This window comes from Triticum urartu, chromosome 1A (genome assembly GCF_056163025.1).
Source record: "Triticum urartu cultivar PI428250 chromosome 1A, HENAU_Tu73, whole genome shotgun sequence".
NCBI lineage: Eukaryota > Viridiplantae > Streptophyta > Magnoliopsida > Poales > Poaceae > Triticum > Triticum urartu.
Window position 1 is genome coordinate 268,246,934 of NC_141873.1, and position 19,233 is coordinate 268,266,166.

Consider the following 19,233-nt stretch of genomic DNA (forward strand, 5'->3'; position numbering starts at 1 on the left):
CACGTGACGTGTTCGTGTGTCAACAATCATCATTCAATAGAGCATTGTCCCAAAAAAATAGAAAGGCCAAAGAAAAAAAAGGAGGCCCAAAAAAAGAAAAAAGAAAATAAAAAGGGGCAATGCTACTATCTTTTTTTCCACACTTGTGTTTCAAAGTAGCACCATAATCTTCATGATAGAGTCTCCTGTTTGTCACTTTCATATACTAGTGGGAATTTTTCATTATAGAACTTGGCTTGTATATTCCAACGATGGGCTTCCTCAAATGCCCTAGGTCTTCGTGAGCAAGCAAGTTGGATGCACACCCACTTAGTTTCTTTTGTTGAGCTTTCATACATTTATAGCTCTAGTGCATCCGTTGCATGGCAATCCCTACTCCTTGCATTAACATTAATCGATGGGCATCTCCATAGCCCATTGATTAGCCTCGTTGATGTGAGATCTTCTCCTTTTTTGTCTTCTCCACATAACCCCCATCATCATATTCTATTCCACCCATAGTGCTATATCCATGGCTCACGCTCATGTATTGCCTGAAGGTTTATGAGTTTGAGATTACTAAAGTATGAAACAATTGCTTGGCTTGTCATTGGGGTTGTGCATGATGAGAGCATTCTTGTGTGACGAAAATGGAGCATGACTAAACTATATGATTTTGTAGGGATAAACTTTCTTTGGCCATGTTACTTTGAGAAGACATAATTGCTTTGTTAGTATGCTTGAAGTATTATTATTTTTATGTCAATATGATCTTTTGTCTTGAATCTTTCGGATCTGAACATTCATACCACAATTGAGAAGATTTACATTGAAATTATGCCAAGTAGCACTCCGCATCAAAAATTCTTTTTTTATCATTTACCTACTCGAGGACGAGCAGGAATTAAGTTTGGGGATGCCTGATACGTCTCCAACGTATCTATAATTTTTGATTGCTCCATGCTATATTATCTACTGTTTTGGACTATATTGGGCTTTATTTTCCATTTTTATATTACTTTTGGGACTAACCTATTAACCGGAGGCCCAGCCCAGAATTGTTGTTTTTTTGCCTATTTCAGTGTTTCGAAGAAACGGAATATCAAACGGAGTCCAAACGGAATGAAACCTTCGGGAACGTGATTTTATCATCAGATAAGACCCAGGAGACTTGGACCCTCCGTCAAGAAAGCCACGAGGCGGTCACGAGGATGGAGGGCGTGCCCCCCTGCCTCGTGGGCCCCTCGAAGCTCCACCGACGTACTCCTTCCTCCTATATATATACCTACGTACCCCCAAACGATCAGATACGGAGCCGAAAACCTAATTCCACCACCGCAACCTTCTGTACCCATGAGATCCCATCTTGGGGCCTGTTCCGGAGCTCCACCGGAAGGGGAATCGATCATGGAGGGCTTCTACATCAACACCATAGCCCCTCCGATGAAGTGTGAGTAGTTTACCTCAGACCTTCGGGTCCATAGTTAGTAGCTAGATGGCTTCTTCTCTCTTTTTGGATCTCAATACAATGTTCTCCCCCTCTCTCGCGGAGATCTATTCGATGTAATCTTCTTTTTGCAGTGTGTTTGTTGAGACCGATGAATTGTGGGTTTATGATCAAGATTATCTACGAACAATATTTGAACCTTCTCTGAATTCTTTTATGTGTGATTGGTTATCTTTGCAAGTCTCTTCAAATTATCAGTTTGGTTTGGCCTACTAGATTGGTTTTTCTTGCAATGGGAGAAGTGCTTAGCTTTGGGTTCAATCTTGCGGTGTCCTTTCCCAGTGATAGTAGGGGCAGCAAGGCACGTATTGTATTGTTGCCATCGAGGATAACAAGATGGGGTATTTATCATATTTCATGAATTTATTCCTCTACATCATGTCATCTTGCTTAAGGCGTTACTCTGTTTTCATTAACTTAATACTCTAGATGCATGCTGGATAGCGGTCGATGAGTGGAGTAATAGTAGTAGATGCAGGCAGGAGTCGATCTACTTCTCTCGGACGTGATGCCTATATACATGATCATACCTAGATATTCTCATAACTCTGCTCAATTCTGTCAATTGCTCAACAGTAATTTGTTCACCCACCATAGAAATACTTATGCTCTTGAGAGAAGCCACTAGTGAAACCTATGGCCCCCGGGTCTATTCTCATCATATCAATCTCCAATCACTTTATTATTGCTTTGCTTTCTACTTTACCTTTTATTTTACTTTGCATCTTTATATCAAAAATACCAAAAATATTATCTATCATCTATATCAGATGTCACCCTCGTAAGTGACCGTGAAGGGATTGACAACCCCTAATCGCGTTGGTTGCATTGAGCTATTTGTTTTTTGTAGGTACGAGGGACTCGCGCGTGGCCTCCTATTGGATTGATACCTTGGTTCTCAAAAACTGAGGGAAATACTTACGCTACTTTGCTGCATCATCCTCTCCTCTTCGGGGAAATCCAACGCAGTGCTCAAGAGGTAGCACTTCTTAAGAGAAGCTTCGGTTTGCAGGAAGCTTACACCAAAGCTTGTCCCAATTCGGCTAAAGAAATTACCGCAGCATGTTGGTGCCATCTCATGACACCATGCCAAGTTTCATGATTTTCAGGCGTGTTTTGCATTTATAGGAATTAAAAAACAAATTTTCTCAATCTTTCTGGCCGAGCCACGACGCCCAGGTGTTTGAATTTCACTCCCATCTCTTGCATGGGACCTAGAAATTCACCCAAGGACACACATGTGATTTTTCAAGCAACTTTGGTGCACTGGAGCACGTGCTTGTATTTCAAATTCGAATTATGCACATTAAATGCGCAGAAACTCAATAAATGTATAAAAAGGCCAAACTAAACTGGAATAATTTCAAATTTTAGCACGGTACTTCTATTTGGGTCTAATCAGCCTGTGTAAAAAAATAAAGGCGGGAGAAGGCGGTGTATGTATGTCTTTTCGCACACAGAGCTGACACGTTCCCTTTCAGAACCACGAGCCTTCTTGAGAAAACCTCCGGTTTGCAAGAAGCTTACACCAAAGCTTGTACCAATTCGCCCAAATAAATTACCGCTGCATATTGGTGCCATGTCATGACACCATGCCAAGTTTCATGATTTTAGATGTCTTTTGGAATTACAGGAATTAAAAAACCAAGTTTCTCAATCTTTTCGGCCGAGCCACGATGCCCAGATGTTTGAATTTCACTCCCATCTCTTACATGTGACCTAGAAATTCACCCAAGGACACACATGTGATTTTTCAAACACCTTTGGTGCACTGGAGCATGTGCTTGTATTTCAAATTTGAATTATGCACATTAAATGCCCAGAAACTCAATTAATGTATAAAAAGGCCAAACGAACCCGGAATAATTCCAAAATTTAGCACGGTACTTCTATTTGGTCTAATCTGGCTGTGTAAAAAAATTAAGGCGGGAGAAGGCAGTGTATGTATGTCGTTTCGCACACGGAGGTGGCATGTTCTCTCTCGGAACCACGAGCCTTCTTGAGGGAAGCTCCGGTTTGCAAGAAGCTTACACCAAAGCTTGTCCCAATTCGGCCAAAGAAATTACCGCAGGATGTTGGTGCGATGTCATGACACCATGCCAAGTTTCATGATTTTCAGACGTGTTGTGGATTTACAGAAATTAAAAAACCAAGTTTCTCAATCTTTCCGACCGAGCCACGACGCCCAGATGTTTGAATTTCACTCCCATCTCTTGCATGGGACCTAGAAATTCACCCAAGGACACACATGTGATTTTTCAAACAACTTTGGTGCACTGGAGCATGTGCTTGTAGTTCAAATTTGAATTATGCACATTAAATGCCCAAAAACTCAATTAGTGTATAAAAAAGGCCAAACGAACATGGAATAATTCCAAAATTTAGCACGATACTTCTATTTGGTCTAATCTGCCAGTGTACAAAAATTAAGGTGGGAGAAGGCAGTGTATGTATGTCATTTTACACACGGAGGTGACACGTTCCCTTCCGGAACCACGAGCCTTCTTGACGGAAGCTACGGTTTGCAAGAAGCTTACACCAAAGCTTATCCCAATTCGGCCAAAAAAAATTCTGCAGCATGTTGGTGCCATGTCATGACACCATGCCAAGTTTCATGATTTTTAGCCGTGTTTTGGATTTACTGGAATTAAAAAACCAAGTTTCTCAATCATTCCGGTCGAGCCACGACGCCCAGATGTTTGAATTTTATTCTCATTTCTTGCATGGGACCTATAAATTCACCCAAAGACACACATGTGATTTTTCAACAAGCTTTGGTACATTGCAGCATATGCTTGTAGTTCAAATTTGAATTACGCACGTTAAATGCCCAGAAACTCAATTAATGCATAAAAATGCCAAACGAAGCTGGAATAATTCCAAATTTAAACACGACACTCATGTACTAGTTGCATGTTCACTCTACGTAAATGTTCTAGCAATTCAAACACCATCCTTTCCCTCCGTAACACCATTTTGTCTTTCAAAACATAGTAAAAAATTAGGTATACCACAAACAGTTTACTAGAAAGAATCATGTGGGATGCAATATAAAATATCTTGGGGCACCATCTTTTCTGGCTTACGAGGGAAGCTTCGTCGTCTACAGTCCACCGCCCACGCTTGAACCACACTTGCACGCCAGTTTCTCACGGCACCGAGTGAAATTTTTTTGCCACCCCGGAAATATCTATCTCACCGCCCCCTCCCTCCTACCAAAAGGCACATTTCCACTGTTCCCCCTTGTTTTCCAAGTTCAAACCTTCACTGCTACTTACTGGCAGCTCAACCTCCTCGTCGGCGACCCTTCTTCTTGCAGCGCCGCCTCCTCGTCGGCTACCCTTCTTCTTGCAGCACCGCCTCCTTGTGGGCGAGCCTTCTTCTTGCAGCGCCGCCTCCTCGCCGGCGACCCTTCTACTTGCTGCGCGGCCTCCTTGCCGCCGACCCTTCTTCTTGCTACACAGCCTCCTCGCCGCCGACCCTTCTTCTTGCTACGTGGCCTCATCGATATGGTCAGGTAATCCACACCCCACTCACACCATCCTCCTCCTTTCCCGTCCCACATGCCCCGACCGACGGAACGACACCTTCCACCGAAATCACTGCCTCCCTCCTCCAATTAAGCGCCGCCCATAGCAATTTTACACGCAGTATAACGTGGAGCTGGGTAGCATGTGGCCGTACGCGCGAACGAGGTCGCTATGGCTGCCATGCGTGTCGACCGCCAGATCTTGTAGGAGAACCTCGTCTTCGAGGCCACCGTCGACACCGCCATGCGGTTGTCTACTTTAAAATACAGTTCGTGATGTTTCTCGAGGCCACCGCCAGTGTGTTCTAGTGATTTGTCCTCTATAATGTTAATATGCAATCTGATGTTTAGTTAACATCTTGGTCCTCTGAAATGTAATGTTCAGTTAACACTTTGGTCCAACAATTGCTACATTTCGTAGTACTGTTCTCAAGCATTCTTTGTTTTGTTAACTGTCCTATCTTCTAGTACATGTTTCTATTCTGCAATGTCATGCTCAGTTAACTATTTTGGTTCATTTGGTATGTTGTCCATTTGACTATTTGGTTCAGTTCTGCAATTTGATTTTTATTTGTTGTGGGTACAATTTTGTATTGTTATGCATGTGACACCAATCGAATTTGGCTGTACTCAATACATATTCTACTGATAGTATGGCAACTCTCAGTTAACCTGATCAAGATCTTCCTTATGTGTGTTGCAGGAAAATAATGGGGGACACTGCGTTTTATCATCGAGGTTTGTTCAAGCAGGGTCCTTTGGCTCATAGCACATTATTGTGCAGTTGCGGGAATCATTCTAATATTTAGGTTTCTTACAATTTGGTTTTGCACATGTAAGTCCTGCTGTGAGAGGCTTAGACCCACTGTTCGACCCATTTTGCATATGGGGAAATGAGATGTCCATGAATATCAGTCAAGTCAAGAAACTCAGAAAGATTGTTAGGATGAAGAAACTTGCGACGAATAACAGCAAGATCTTTGTTTGCACAATGAAGAAGACATCAGTCAACTATAGGATGGTACCAACTCTTTTACCTTGTTTTTACCCCTTGCGCCATTTCAAAATTTACAACAGCGATTTATGCATAGCTTTGTTTTCAGCACTTTTCAAAGCAGTTTACCGATGATTACCTCTCAAACCACCTGCATGGTCAAGAGGCGAGGAAGGTATTCATTCAACACCCACGGTACAATATTGAAGTCTTGCTGAAGAGGACGAAGGTTGGGCAGGCAATTATCCATAGCCACTGGCCTAAAGTTGCAAGGACATTCAACTTCACTGAAGGCTCAATATTTGCCTTCCGCTTCTGCAATTTCCCAGATGAGATTCATCTGTCTATTTACCGTGTATGATGCTACTTTCCAAAGGTTTTTGATGCTGCATGTGAAAGTTGGTGCTGTTGTGTAATGGCGTAACTGAGTGCCGAAGCTATCTAATGTAACTCGATTATGAAATCCTTGTTGCTTTTATACGGATATTAAATATCTGACGTGTTTTAAAAGAAATATCAGTTTGATTAGTACATGGATTATCAATAATAGCCTAATTACCCTGCTTAGGGGTTTTCTATTGCAAACGGTTACTCAGACAGCACCGTGGGCGATGAACTCAAACAACCCGCATGGTTTCTAGAAAGTAGGCGTGTTCAATCAACTAACAATCACACACGGCTTCCGGCAGTGAACTGCTTGCGTTAGGCCACCTTGCACAAATGTTTCCACACAAAGAACTGTGTGTGATATACATACCTATGGAAATGTTTTTCTAGGATTCGCCGTGTGGGATGTACATACCTACGGAAATTATTTTCTGGAATTCACCGTGTGGGATGTACATATCTATGGAAATGATTTTCTAGGATTCACCGTGTGGGATGTACATACCTACGGTGATTTTCTCGGATTACCGTGTGGGATGTACATACCTACAGAAATGATTGGGTTTCGATGCCTTGCCCGATCGCACAAGGCTCCAGCCTGGATCCCAGGAGGGCCTCTCCCCGACGATTTATGGGTCGTGTGGGAAGGACACCCTATCGCACATACTCACTTGGCGACGGTTCCAAATGCCGTCGCGGAAAGGGGTTAAAAACCGTTTGTTTAGGACGTCATTGTACCAGTGTCACTCACATTGATATCAATTGATGGGAATCTCCATAGCCCGTTGATATGCCTAGTTGATGTGAGACTATCTGCTTTTCGTCTTCTCCACAACCACCTTCTATACCACATATAGTGCTATGTCCATGGCTCATGCTCATGTATTGCGTGAAAGTTGTAAAAGTTTGAGAACATCAAAAGTATGAAACAATTGCTTGGCTTGTCATCAAAGTTGTGCATGATTTGAATAATGTGATGAAGATGGAGCATAGCCATACTATATGATTTTGTAGGGATAAGCTTTCTTTGACCATGTTATTTTGAGAAGACATAATTGCCTTGTTAGTATGCTTGAAGTATTATTGTTTTATGTCAATATTAAACTTTTGTCTTGAATCTTACGGATCTGAACATTTATGCCACAATAAATAAAATTACATGGATAAATATGTTAGGTAGCATTCCACATCAAAAGTTATGTTTTTATCATTTACCTACTCGAGACGAGTAGGAATTAAGCTTGGGGATGCTTGATAGGTCTCCAACATATCTATAATTTTTTATTGTTCCATGCTATTATATCATCTATTTTGGATGTTTCATATGCATTACTATGCTATTTTATATTATTTTTGGGACTAACCTATTAACCTAGAGCCTAGTGCGAGTTCCTGTTTCTCCCTGTTTTTGAGTTTCGTAGAAAAGGAATACCAAACGGAGTCCAAACGGAATAAAATCTTCGCGATGATTTTTCTTGGACCAGAAGACAACCAGGAGACTTGTAGATGAAGTCAGAGGAGCCACGAGGTGGCCATAAGGACGGAGGGAGCGCCCCCACCCTTATGGGCCCCTCGTGCACCTCCTGACCTAATTATTTCACCTATATATTCCCATATATCCCCAAACCACCAAAGGCATCCACGAAAACACTTTTGGACTGTCGCAATCTTGTGTACCTGTGAGATCCCATCTAGGGACCTTTTCCGGCACCCTGCCGGAGGGGGATTCGATCACGAAGGACTTCTACATCAACTCTATTGCCCTTTCGATGAAGCATGAGTAGTTTACCTCAGACCTACGGGTCCATAGCTATTAGCTAGATGACTTCTTCTCTCTCTTTGATTCTCAATACCATGTTCTCCTCGATGCCCTTGGAGATCTATTCGATGTAGTACTTTTTTGCGGTGTGTTTGCCGAGATCTGATGAAGTGTGGATTTATGATCAGCTTATCTATGAATATTATTCGAATCTTCTCCGAACTCTTTTATGCATGATTTCATATCTTTGTAATTCTCATTGAACTATCGGTTTGGTTTGGCCGACTAAATTGGTTTTTCTTGCAATGGGAGAAGTGCTTAGCTTTGGGTTCAATCTTGCGGTGTCCTTTTCCAGTGACAGTAGGGGCAGAAAGGCACGTATTGTATTGTTTCCATCGAGGATAAAAAGATGGGGTTTTCTTCATATTTCTTGAGTTAATTCCTCTACATCATGCCATCTTACCTAATGCATTACTCCGTTCTTTATGAACTTAATACTCTAGATGCATGCTGGATAGCGGTCGATGTGTGGAGTAATAGTAGTAGATGCAGAATCGTTTTGGTCTACTTGACACGGACGTGATGCCTATATTCATAATCATTTCCTTAGATATCGTCATAACTTTGTGCTTTTCTATCAATTGCTCGGCAGTAATTTGTTCACCCATCGTATTATTTACTATCTTGAGAGAAGCCTCTAGTGAAACCTATGGCCCCCGGGTCTATTTTCCATCATATAAGTTTTCGATCTACTATTTTCCATCATATTAGTTTCCGATCTACTATTTTGCAATCTTTTACTTTTCAATCTATAAACCAAAAATACCAAAAATATTTACTTTATCATTTATCTATCTCTATCAGGTCTCACTTTTGCAAATAACCGTGAAGGGATTGACAACCCCTTTATCGCATTGTCTCCTACTGGATTGATACCTTGGTTCTCAAACTGAGGGAAATACTTATCTCTATTTTGCTGCATCACCCTTTCCTTTTCAAGGGAAAAACCAACACAAGCTCAAGAAGTAGCATGACTCACGTTCGACCTTTCGATCGCCAGTGTTCCAAGACTATGTATGTACATGCTAGGCTTCTCAAGTTTAACCCAAGTATTCTGCATGTGCTGTCTTACACTCTTTGTATGTGAACGTAGAGTCTAGCACACCCGATCATCACCAGGTGCGTCAAAACGATGAACTTTGGCAACGGTGCATACTCAGGGAGAACACTTTTATCTTGAAATTAAGTGAAGGGATCATCTTATAATGCTACCGTCGTTCTAAGCAAAATAAGATGCATAAAGGATAAACATCACATGCAATCAAAATATGTGACATGATATGGCCATCATCATCTTATGCTTTTGATCTCCATCTTCAAAGCATCGTCATGATCTCCATCGTCAACGGCTCGACACCTTGATCTCTATCATAGTGTCGGGGTCATCTCGCCAACTATTTCTTCTACAACTATTGCTAACACATAGCGATAAAGTAAAGCAACTATGTGGCGCTTATTGATTAACAGGCATGTCATACAATAATTAAAGACAGCCCTAAGTCTCCTGCTGGTTGTCATACTCATCGACATGCAAGTCATGAACTTATTACAAAACATGATCATCTCATACATCAACATATATCATATCATATCTTGACCATATCACATGACAACATGCCCTACAAAAGAAGTTGGACGTCCTCTACTTTGTTGTTGCAAATTTCACGTGGCTGCTATGGGCAACTAGCAAGAACCGTTCTTACCTACGCAAAAACCACAACGGTGATTATCAAGTTTGCTGTTTTAACCATCTTCAAGGACCGGTTGTAGTCAAATTTGATTCAACTAAATTAGGATAAATAGACACCCGCTAGCCACCTTTATGCAAAACAAGTTGCATGTCAGTCGGTGGAACCGGTCTCATGTGCATGGACATGTAAGGTTGGTCCGGGCCGCTTCATCCCATAATACCACCGAATATAATAAGACGTTGGTGGTAAGAAGTATGAACATCACCACCCCACAACTCTTTTGTGTTCTATTCATGCATATCATCTACGCATGGACCTTACTCATGATGCCACTGTTGGGGAACGTTGTATGGAAAATAAAAAAATTCTACGCACACGCAAGATCTATGCATGGAGATGCATAGCTACGAGAGGGGAGAGTGTGTCTACATACCCTCGTAGACCATTAGGCAGAAGTGTTTATCAACGCGGTTGATGTAGTCGTACACCTTCACGATTCCCCCGATCAAGTATCGAATGTACGGCACCTATGTGTTCAGCACACGTTCAACTCGGTGACGTCCTCGTCTCCTTGATCCAGCAAGACGGGCGAAGTAGTAGATGTGTTTCGGTAGCACGACGGCGTGGTGACGGTGGTGATGCAACTATCTCGGCAGGGCTTCGCCGAGCACTTGGAAAATATGGCCGAGGATGAACTAGAGGGAGAGAGGCGCCGCACACGGCTAGGGAATCGTGGTGTGTGTTGCCCCTCTCCCTCCACACACATATATATAAGTGGATGGGGAGAGGAGGCAGCCCCTAGCCCCCCCCCCAAGTGGCCGACGGCAGCCTTAGAGGACTGCCTAGCCACGCCCCCCTTCCATATTTTAGCATCGGGGGAGGAAAGGGGAGCTGGCTGCCTTAGGGCGCCTCATCTTTCCTTCCCTCGCTCCTTGGTGCGTGGGCAGGGGTAGAGGGGCGCGCCAGCCCCCTTGTGGGCCGGCGTGCTCTCCCCCTTTGGCCCACAAGGCCCAATAACCTCTCGGGGCCTCCCGGGACCCCTTCCGGCACTCCGATGAATACTAGTACATCCCGAAACCTTTACGGTGGCCAATAGCATCGTCCTATATATCAATCTTTACCCCAGGACCATTCCGAAGCTCCTCGTCATGTCCGTGATCTCATCCGGGACTCCGAACAACATTCAGTCATCAACTCACATAACTCATATAATACTACATCATCAACGAACGTTAAGCGTGCGGACCCTACGGGTTCGAGAATGATGTAGACATGACCGAGACACCTCTCTAGTCAATAACCAATAGCGGAACCTGGATGCCCATATTGGTTCCTACATATTCAACGAAGATCTTTATCAGTCGAACCTTTATGACAACATACGTAATTTCCTTTGTCTGTTGGTATGTTACTTGCCTGAGATTCGATCCTCGGTATCTCCATACCTAGTTCAATCTCGTTACCGGCAAGTCTCTTTACTCGTTCCGTAATACATCATCTTGTAACTAACTCCTTAATCACTTTTCTTGAAAGCTTATTGTGATGTTGTATTGCCGAGAGGGCCCAGAGATACCTCTCCGATACATGGAGTGACAAATCCCAATCTCGATCCATGCTAACTCAACAGACATCTTTGGATATACCTGTAAAGCATCTTTATGATCACCTAGTTACGTTGTGATGTTTGATAGCACACAAGGTTTTTCTCCGATATCCGGGAATTGCATGATCTCATGGTTAAAGGAATATGTATTTGACATTAAGAAAGCGGTAGCAATAAACTGAACGATCATATGCTATACTAACGGATGGGTCTTGTACATCACATCATTCTCCTAATGATGTGATCCCGTTATCAAGCGACAACACATGTCTATGGTTAGAAAACCTTAACCATCTATTGATCAACGAGCTAGTCTAGTAGAGGCTTACTAGGGACACAGTATATGTTTTTGTATCCACACATGTATTTAAGTTTCCGGTCAGTACAATTCTAGCATGAATAATAAACCTTTCTCATGATTAAGGAAATATAATAATAACCACTTTATTATTGCCTCTAGGGCATATTTTCCAACAGATGCGACCCCGTGTTTTCATGATCGTGGGCAGGAACTCCTCCTTGACGGGATGACGATTGCGACGGGGCAGCGGTTGCGGTTGGGCACACCGCGGACGTACTGGATGTGCGTCGGCAGTGACGCGGGCTCGTCGTTGATGCGGCGTCCGATCTGGACGCCGTAGTTGCATTGGGGTGATGCCGACTCCTCCTTCACGCGACGCCCGATCTGGATGTTGCGGTTGCGCGGGGCTGGCGCCGGTTCCTCCTTCACTCGCGCCGGCGATGGTGGCACCGGGTCCATTTCGCGGAGCGAACACTTTGCCATGATGTCCATCTGATGGACGAATTCTTCATCTATTAGGGCGGCCTCCACGGGGAGACGGGGCCGATGCTTCGGTCGCTACTGTGGCATTTGGTCCTCATCGTCACCGAAGGAGATGACGATCTCCTCCTTGCCGAAGGAGCCGGGCACCGTGGATGCCGAGGGGCCCGGGGAGCAAGGGTGGCGGGGCCAAGATCCTCCCTATGAAGAACTGTCACCACCATCGCCTCCGCCTACCGGGGCGGAGAACCACAACTTTGGCATCGCCGCTGGAGTTTTTGCGGCTCGGAGAGGAGGAGATGTGGATATGCATCGCCGGCGCGCGGCTTAAATAGTCACTGCCACGTCCAGGCGAACGGGCGGTCAACCCACTTCAATGCGGCGCAACAGACGGAGTTGATTTCTTGGGACACGGCGTCCGCATTGAAGCGGCGAGGCCGTGTCTCACGTCCAGTCACGTCAAGCGGCTTCAATGTCGGCCGCTGCATACTCTAAGCTAACATAAATGTTACGCGGTAAGCGGCGGAGGCTTTCGTTGAAAAGCATGGGAGAGGCAAGTGGGTTTTTTTATGGGCTAGAAGAGTAGGTGTGGCAGTGATCCGAACGACGGCAATGTCTTCGATTTGTGAGAAAAACATATCCGAACCAACCTGCAGACCGTCACAAGACCACATTTGATGATAAAATACGTCCAGCCCGTACGGTCCAGACGATTATGGATGGTTTGAGAGTCGATATTGGAGATGCCGTAAAGTAGTTTCGAAAGCAAAATAGTGAGAGGCCGGCACGAAGGAAGCCCAGGACCCGCGGCACGCACGGTTGGTAGCATATCAAGCTCATCCTCCCAACCGGGTACACGGGACACTCGCGTCGATCCCCACGGAACCGCCGAGAAATAGGCCCGGCCGGCCATAGCTGGTACCCCGTCAGGCATCAGCGCAGCGAGGCGTCGAATCCATCCATCCATCCATGACGCGCGTACGTTGTACTACTACCAGTTGTACGCACAGCACCGTGGTCCACGCACCGTGGTCCGTTCACTGCACGCAGAAACGCATCCATCCACCAACAGAGCCGGCCACTCAATCCGGCGGCCCACGCCGCCCACAGTTTCTCACGCTTGTCGCCGTGCGCGCCTGCATGTGCGCATGGACGAATTCAATTCACTCGGCCGTGCAGTGCATGCATCAATCGGATGGCGTAGTGTGGGTAGTGTGGGCATGTGCTAGATTCTTTTCCTCGTCTCACGTCCAGAACTAGCCCCGGGCCTGCCGGCGGCTGGGCGACGCCTTCGGTCTGAGAGCGGCCTGATTCCATTTCCATGCACGTAGTGTACTTTAATTCAACGTTCATGGTCTCACGGATGATCTACCGATATAGTGGGCTTGTTTGGTTCTAGATCTAGCATTGTCATATTTTGTCACATATTTTTATCAAGATTGTCTAAGGTTAGTTCATCAAAATAAAAACCATAAATTGACAAGTCTAAGAAAATCTTGCCATACTTTTTATGTATATACCATGTGGGGTTCAAGTGTGGCTTGCTTAAGGTGTGACTTGAACCAAACACTTACCTAAGTTGGTCAAACATGTCTAACTTTAGACGTGGCAATCTTTGACAAAGTTAATAACAAACTAAACAGCCCCAATATATCGTCTCTTTAATGCCCGCCCTGTGTCTCGTTTGAACCTGCATGCATACGATCCATGGGCGAGGCTATATGCTTGAGTGCTTCAGTCCCACTGGCAAAACGATGGGCAGGATAGGTGAAAATCAGTCGGCTCATCAGCCGCCCAAAATCGGTCGGTCGCAGCATTTATTCCGTCCTCCCCACTTTCTTCACCCATTTTTTCTTTCTCATTTTATTTATGCCACTCTAAAATTTGAATTTCACTTTTGTCATTTTTATTTTTTGACAATACATCACAATTGTCTTTCCGTAACAAAACCAAAATTTTCAGAGTGATAATTATAACACATTATCAAAAGCCAAGAATGGTAAAAGTGAAATAAAAAAATTATTGCTTTTGCTATGGAATGACGTTTGTGATATATTGTCAAAAGTCAAGAGTGACAAAAGTAAGATGCCAAATTCTAGAGCGGCATAAGCAAAGTGGGCAAAACTAGAGTGGCAAGAGCAAAAGTTTCCTTTGCTAAAACCGCAGCACCGCCGGGCACCCCCGCCCAGTGGCGCCCGCAGCATCGTCGAAAGCCGCCACAACAACGTCGGTCGCTTCATTCGCATCGCCATTGCAGCACTGTGACACGTCGTCGCAGCATGGCCACCAGCCCGGGTCACAGCAATTACTGTGTAGTCTATATTGTACGTGCTTCTATATAACTCCCGTGCGGCAGCATTTGACCGTGTTGCCTGCCAGTATAGTTAGACTATCTCCAACGCCCTTCATCAAAACAGACACTCTAAATGTCCATGCGTGCCGGCCATCCAACCCTATATATCAGATGTCCGTCTCAGTTTGTCCTCTTTCATTTGACATGCATATATAGATCAATATTAATTTATATGAAGTGTAAACATATGCAACAACAGTCAAAATGCACTGGATGTCAGATATTCATAAAGTTTTGTACATGCGGTTGATTCCAAAAGTTATTAATCCAGATGTCCATGCAGAAAACCTTTCGTTTGCCTCCTAGACCGGTTGTTTGTACCGAATTCTTCACTGTGCGACCAACTCCTCCTCGTCGAACGGCTCCTCCAAATCGATCGCCAAGTGCTTCAACATCCTAGTATGGTAGGCTTACACGGTCTTCGTCGCATCAGGATCCAAGTCTGACATCTTCATGATCAATATCATGGTGTCCTTCGAAGCGGCCACGAGCTCATCTTTCTTCTCTTGGAGTTCGATCAACTTCTCTTGCACCACGATGAACTCGTCAAACCGCTCAACTTAGTTTTCCTCTTGGAATTCATTGCACTTGACACGTGTCTCCTTCTTCACCATGAGTCCTCAAACCTTCGCGTCATTTTAGCCGCGGGACCTTCTCGCTCCTCCTTTCACTTCCTCCCAGGTTCCAAGTCATCCTTGCCGGAGCAAGACCTTTTTTGGATCACCATCTTCTCATACATTGGACATGGTGGTGGTTTTGACGGAATTAGCAACGACAATGAGCTACTTGTGGTGCACATTCAACTTCAACCAACAATGCATGAAGATGAAGTTCTTCTCCACATTTAAGAACAATGTGACCGCACAACCGGGCTACAAAGAGAAGTCATGATCAACTAGTAGCATATCCGGCCAAATGACCAACACATAAAGCATATCCGGTCAAATTCTCAACACACGAGGAGCAAAAAATACCTACGGTGTCATAGAAGCCGCACCATTTACTTGCAATTGTTTGTAATAGCCACAATTCTTACTCATGGCCCCTTGAATGGTGTACCATTGATTGGTGAGCGACTTTGACTTACGCTCACGGATCATCATCGTAGTTTGACACGGATCAAAGTCTCGTGCTCATGGAACCAAGCATGCATATTTGTCCCAAAAGTAGTGCCCCTTTGCTCAGTGCCATGAATTCTCAATGCCAATGCATGAACCAACAATTCATCATCCGTCAAGTTCATTTTTTTCTCCCCTTTCTTCTTTGCATCCGCACCCACTGCCCACACATTGTTGGATCACCTTTTAGCTTGTCACTGTCCGGCTGTCGAGTCTGCATCGATTGTGTCTGTGACCGTTGGGCCTGTGACTGCTGGTTGTCCAGTATCTGAGTCTGTGTCTATTGAGTGTCCACCTTCGGCTAGGAGTCGTCCACTTGCCCGTCCTGTTAGGCACCACCATCTGGATCATATTAATCAACGCCTCTTCATCATCCACCACCGTGCCCGGCTGAGACATTCCGGCAAATAAAGACTGGGCACCAACGGACGTGGAAGTTGACATCCACGAATGTACAAGCGTCTGCGACTGCGACTCCGTGAAGTTATTGTCCCCATTGAGGTCAATGTTGTACAAGATGTGATGGTCGGCTGTGATGGTAGGCGGAGGCTGCTTCTACGAATAGAGCTTTGTGGCAGCTAAGTACTATGGCGGAATCTTCTACGTCGGATAGGGCGGAGGCGATTGCACGACCATCACCCGCCGAGTCACACACTTTTGGTAGACAAAGAACTGGGTGATCGGCCACCGCCAAAGCATCCTCCCTCTTTCTGTGTTTGCGGCGGCGGGCGGTACGTGTTACCGTGTTGGCTTTACAGATACGAAGGCTAGTACGACATCTGGAACAAATGGCCTTCTAGTCCTCTTCTTTCAAAAGTTCTGGGTGCAACTGTAGCCTGTAATCATGCCAATGTTCCATGAATTCTATATTGGAATGTTGGACATCTCCCGCCTGAACTATGGTGTCATTACCTTGATCCCCAAAATAGTTGGCCCGACGAATATCCTGCACTTTAGGCCAATCACGGTGATTAATGTGATCCAATGGATTGCCTCGAAGGTGTGTGTGATGCGGTTTTCCCAGGTGGTAGAACGCCTCTCCCACCCTTGCTAGTATGCCTTCTAGAAGGGGCTTCGTATACATGATGGAATCCTGGCTCTTCATGAAATCATCCATGAAGTTAAGGTACTCCCTCCGTAAAGAAATATAGGAGCGTTTAGTGATCTAAACACTCCTATATTTCTTTACGGAGGGAGTACAATGTAGGAAAGGCGTTTTCCTTAAGCGACTTACAAAAGGCATATGATCGCCTTGAATTGTCTTTCCTCCGCTTAGTCCTTGAGCGGAGGGAGATGGACGACCATTGGTGTTCATGGATCGCAATTGATCAAGAGCAGAAATACAATGATTAATATTAATGGGGAAGTTGGACCATATTTTAGGTCTTCCGCAAGGTGAGGCATGGGGTCCTATCTTCGCTCTCCTCTTCAACCCTGTGTTTGATGCCCTTGCAGCCATCCTGGATAAGGTTAGGATGGTCGGCCACATCTTTGGTCTGGTTGGGCGTATCATCCCTAGAGGTGGTTTTACTCACCTCCAATATGCGGATGATACAATGATCATGGTGGAGGGATCTAAACTTGACATCATCAACCTCAAGTTCCTACTCATCTACTTTGGGTTATGTTTTTCCTTAAGATCAATTTTGATAAAAGTGAGGGGGTGGTGTTAGGGTTCTTTGCCGACGATCAGTAGCGGATTGCGGACAACCTTAATTGCAAGTTTTCCTTAATGAGTGATATTTTTACACTCATCTGGAGTTTAAACCAAGTTATTTCATAAAAATCGAGATATTCGACAAATGATTCCAAATATCCGATCTTTATTTTGTTTCCACGGGAAATGACCTATTTATGGACGAAATCAAGTAAATACATGGAAAGGAGTAAAGTGGAGATATAGTAGATCAAGTGGGAGGGCAACAGTGGGGCCAGAGTAAAAGATGGCGTTCCATACGACCATCTCCGCTCGTATGGATGGTGGTATGCACTACCAACGGAGGCGTGTGGTGCACCTGAATAACCTTTATAAAAGACTCGATGCCAAATGAGCACCAGGACAAGTCACCACATTGCCATCTTCGCAGCAGTCATCTCCATCAACCCTAGCCGCCGCCATTTCCCATCTACATCTCCATAGCCACCACCTTTATCACTACCATAGTTCTCAGGCATCTAGCCATACTTTGTAATCGTGTATCACATCCAGCATCATCATAAGACATATTATTAATCAATCAATCATCATGGTGTGTTCTTCAATGATTCCTTTGTGTGATCCGATCTCCATGCGTGAGTAGTTCGGTAAGGTCATGGGTTGAGGCAATGCCTTGCAACCCGATGTATTTGTTGGAGGAATCGATGGAAGTACTTTGAATTGACGCCCCGTATCTGTAGCATAAAATTGCTTCGCAATTGTCTCCTGTATCATTCGCGTTCTTCATCCCTGAAGGTATGTAGCATCATGGAGAGCGAGCCACAGACAGGCAAGGGCAGTGAGACCATGATGTTTTATACTGAACACCAGTGACCCATGATGTTTTATACTGAACACCAGTGATAGAAGGGTTTAGTACAGTAACATGGATCCTATCTCTGGGTATACGAGAGGTGTAATCATTAAACGCCCAATGCTTTTGTCTGACTATTGCTATCTTAATTACCGGGGAAACTCCACATGAAAAAGAGGGCCTTCGGTTGGACAACTAACTCTTGATGCAGGATGCGTGCCAGTCAAGACATAATTTGGACACATCCCTCACTTCAATACGTAGCAAGCACATCGCGATGGATGACTTTCAGGGCACAAATTAAGATCATAATGGTCCCGTCACAAATATATTGTTGTAAGAATAATTACTCATACCCATGTCTATTTTTATTTTAAGTGTTTCTAGTGTCAACTTGATTCCGATCTGGTCAAAAGCTATAATTTAATTCTCTTACAAAAGCTTGTTAGAAACCCTTGACTTAAAGGGTACTATCCTCTCATGGGTTCGATAACTCAGGGTCACCTCTAGGGAAAAAGGCGAGAATTCTTTCCGCTCCTTTACCGAATCACTAAAGGAACTAATCAGTCCTTCTTCCCCGTCGCTAACCTGGGGATGCTGTTGTTTGACTCGACAAACCCCTTTTAAGGATTTTTGGCGCGCTTATGGGGAGGGTGGCCTCTAGGTCTGAGCCGTGGTGCATTTGATTTACGTCCAAAGGAAGCAAATATGTGCTCATTGACTCGTGTCTTTTTAGTGTCCCGATGTATATAATGAGGATGCATATTTTTCCTGAAGGTCTGCGTAGCTCCTTTCATAAGGATCTAATATGTTTTTTTGGCAGGCAACTGATGGACTACGGAAATACCAATGGTCAAGTGGATAGATATCTGCTTTCCCAAGGACTTGGGGGCCTAGGTATTCTCGCATCCCGTCTCATGAACATGGTCCTTATGATGAGATGGGTTTGGCGGGTCCTCAAC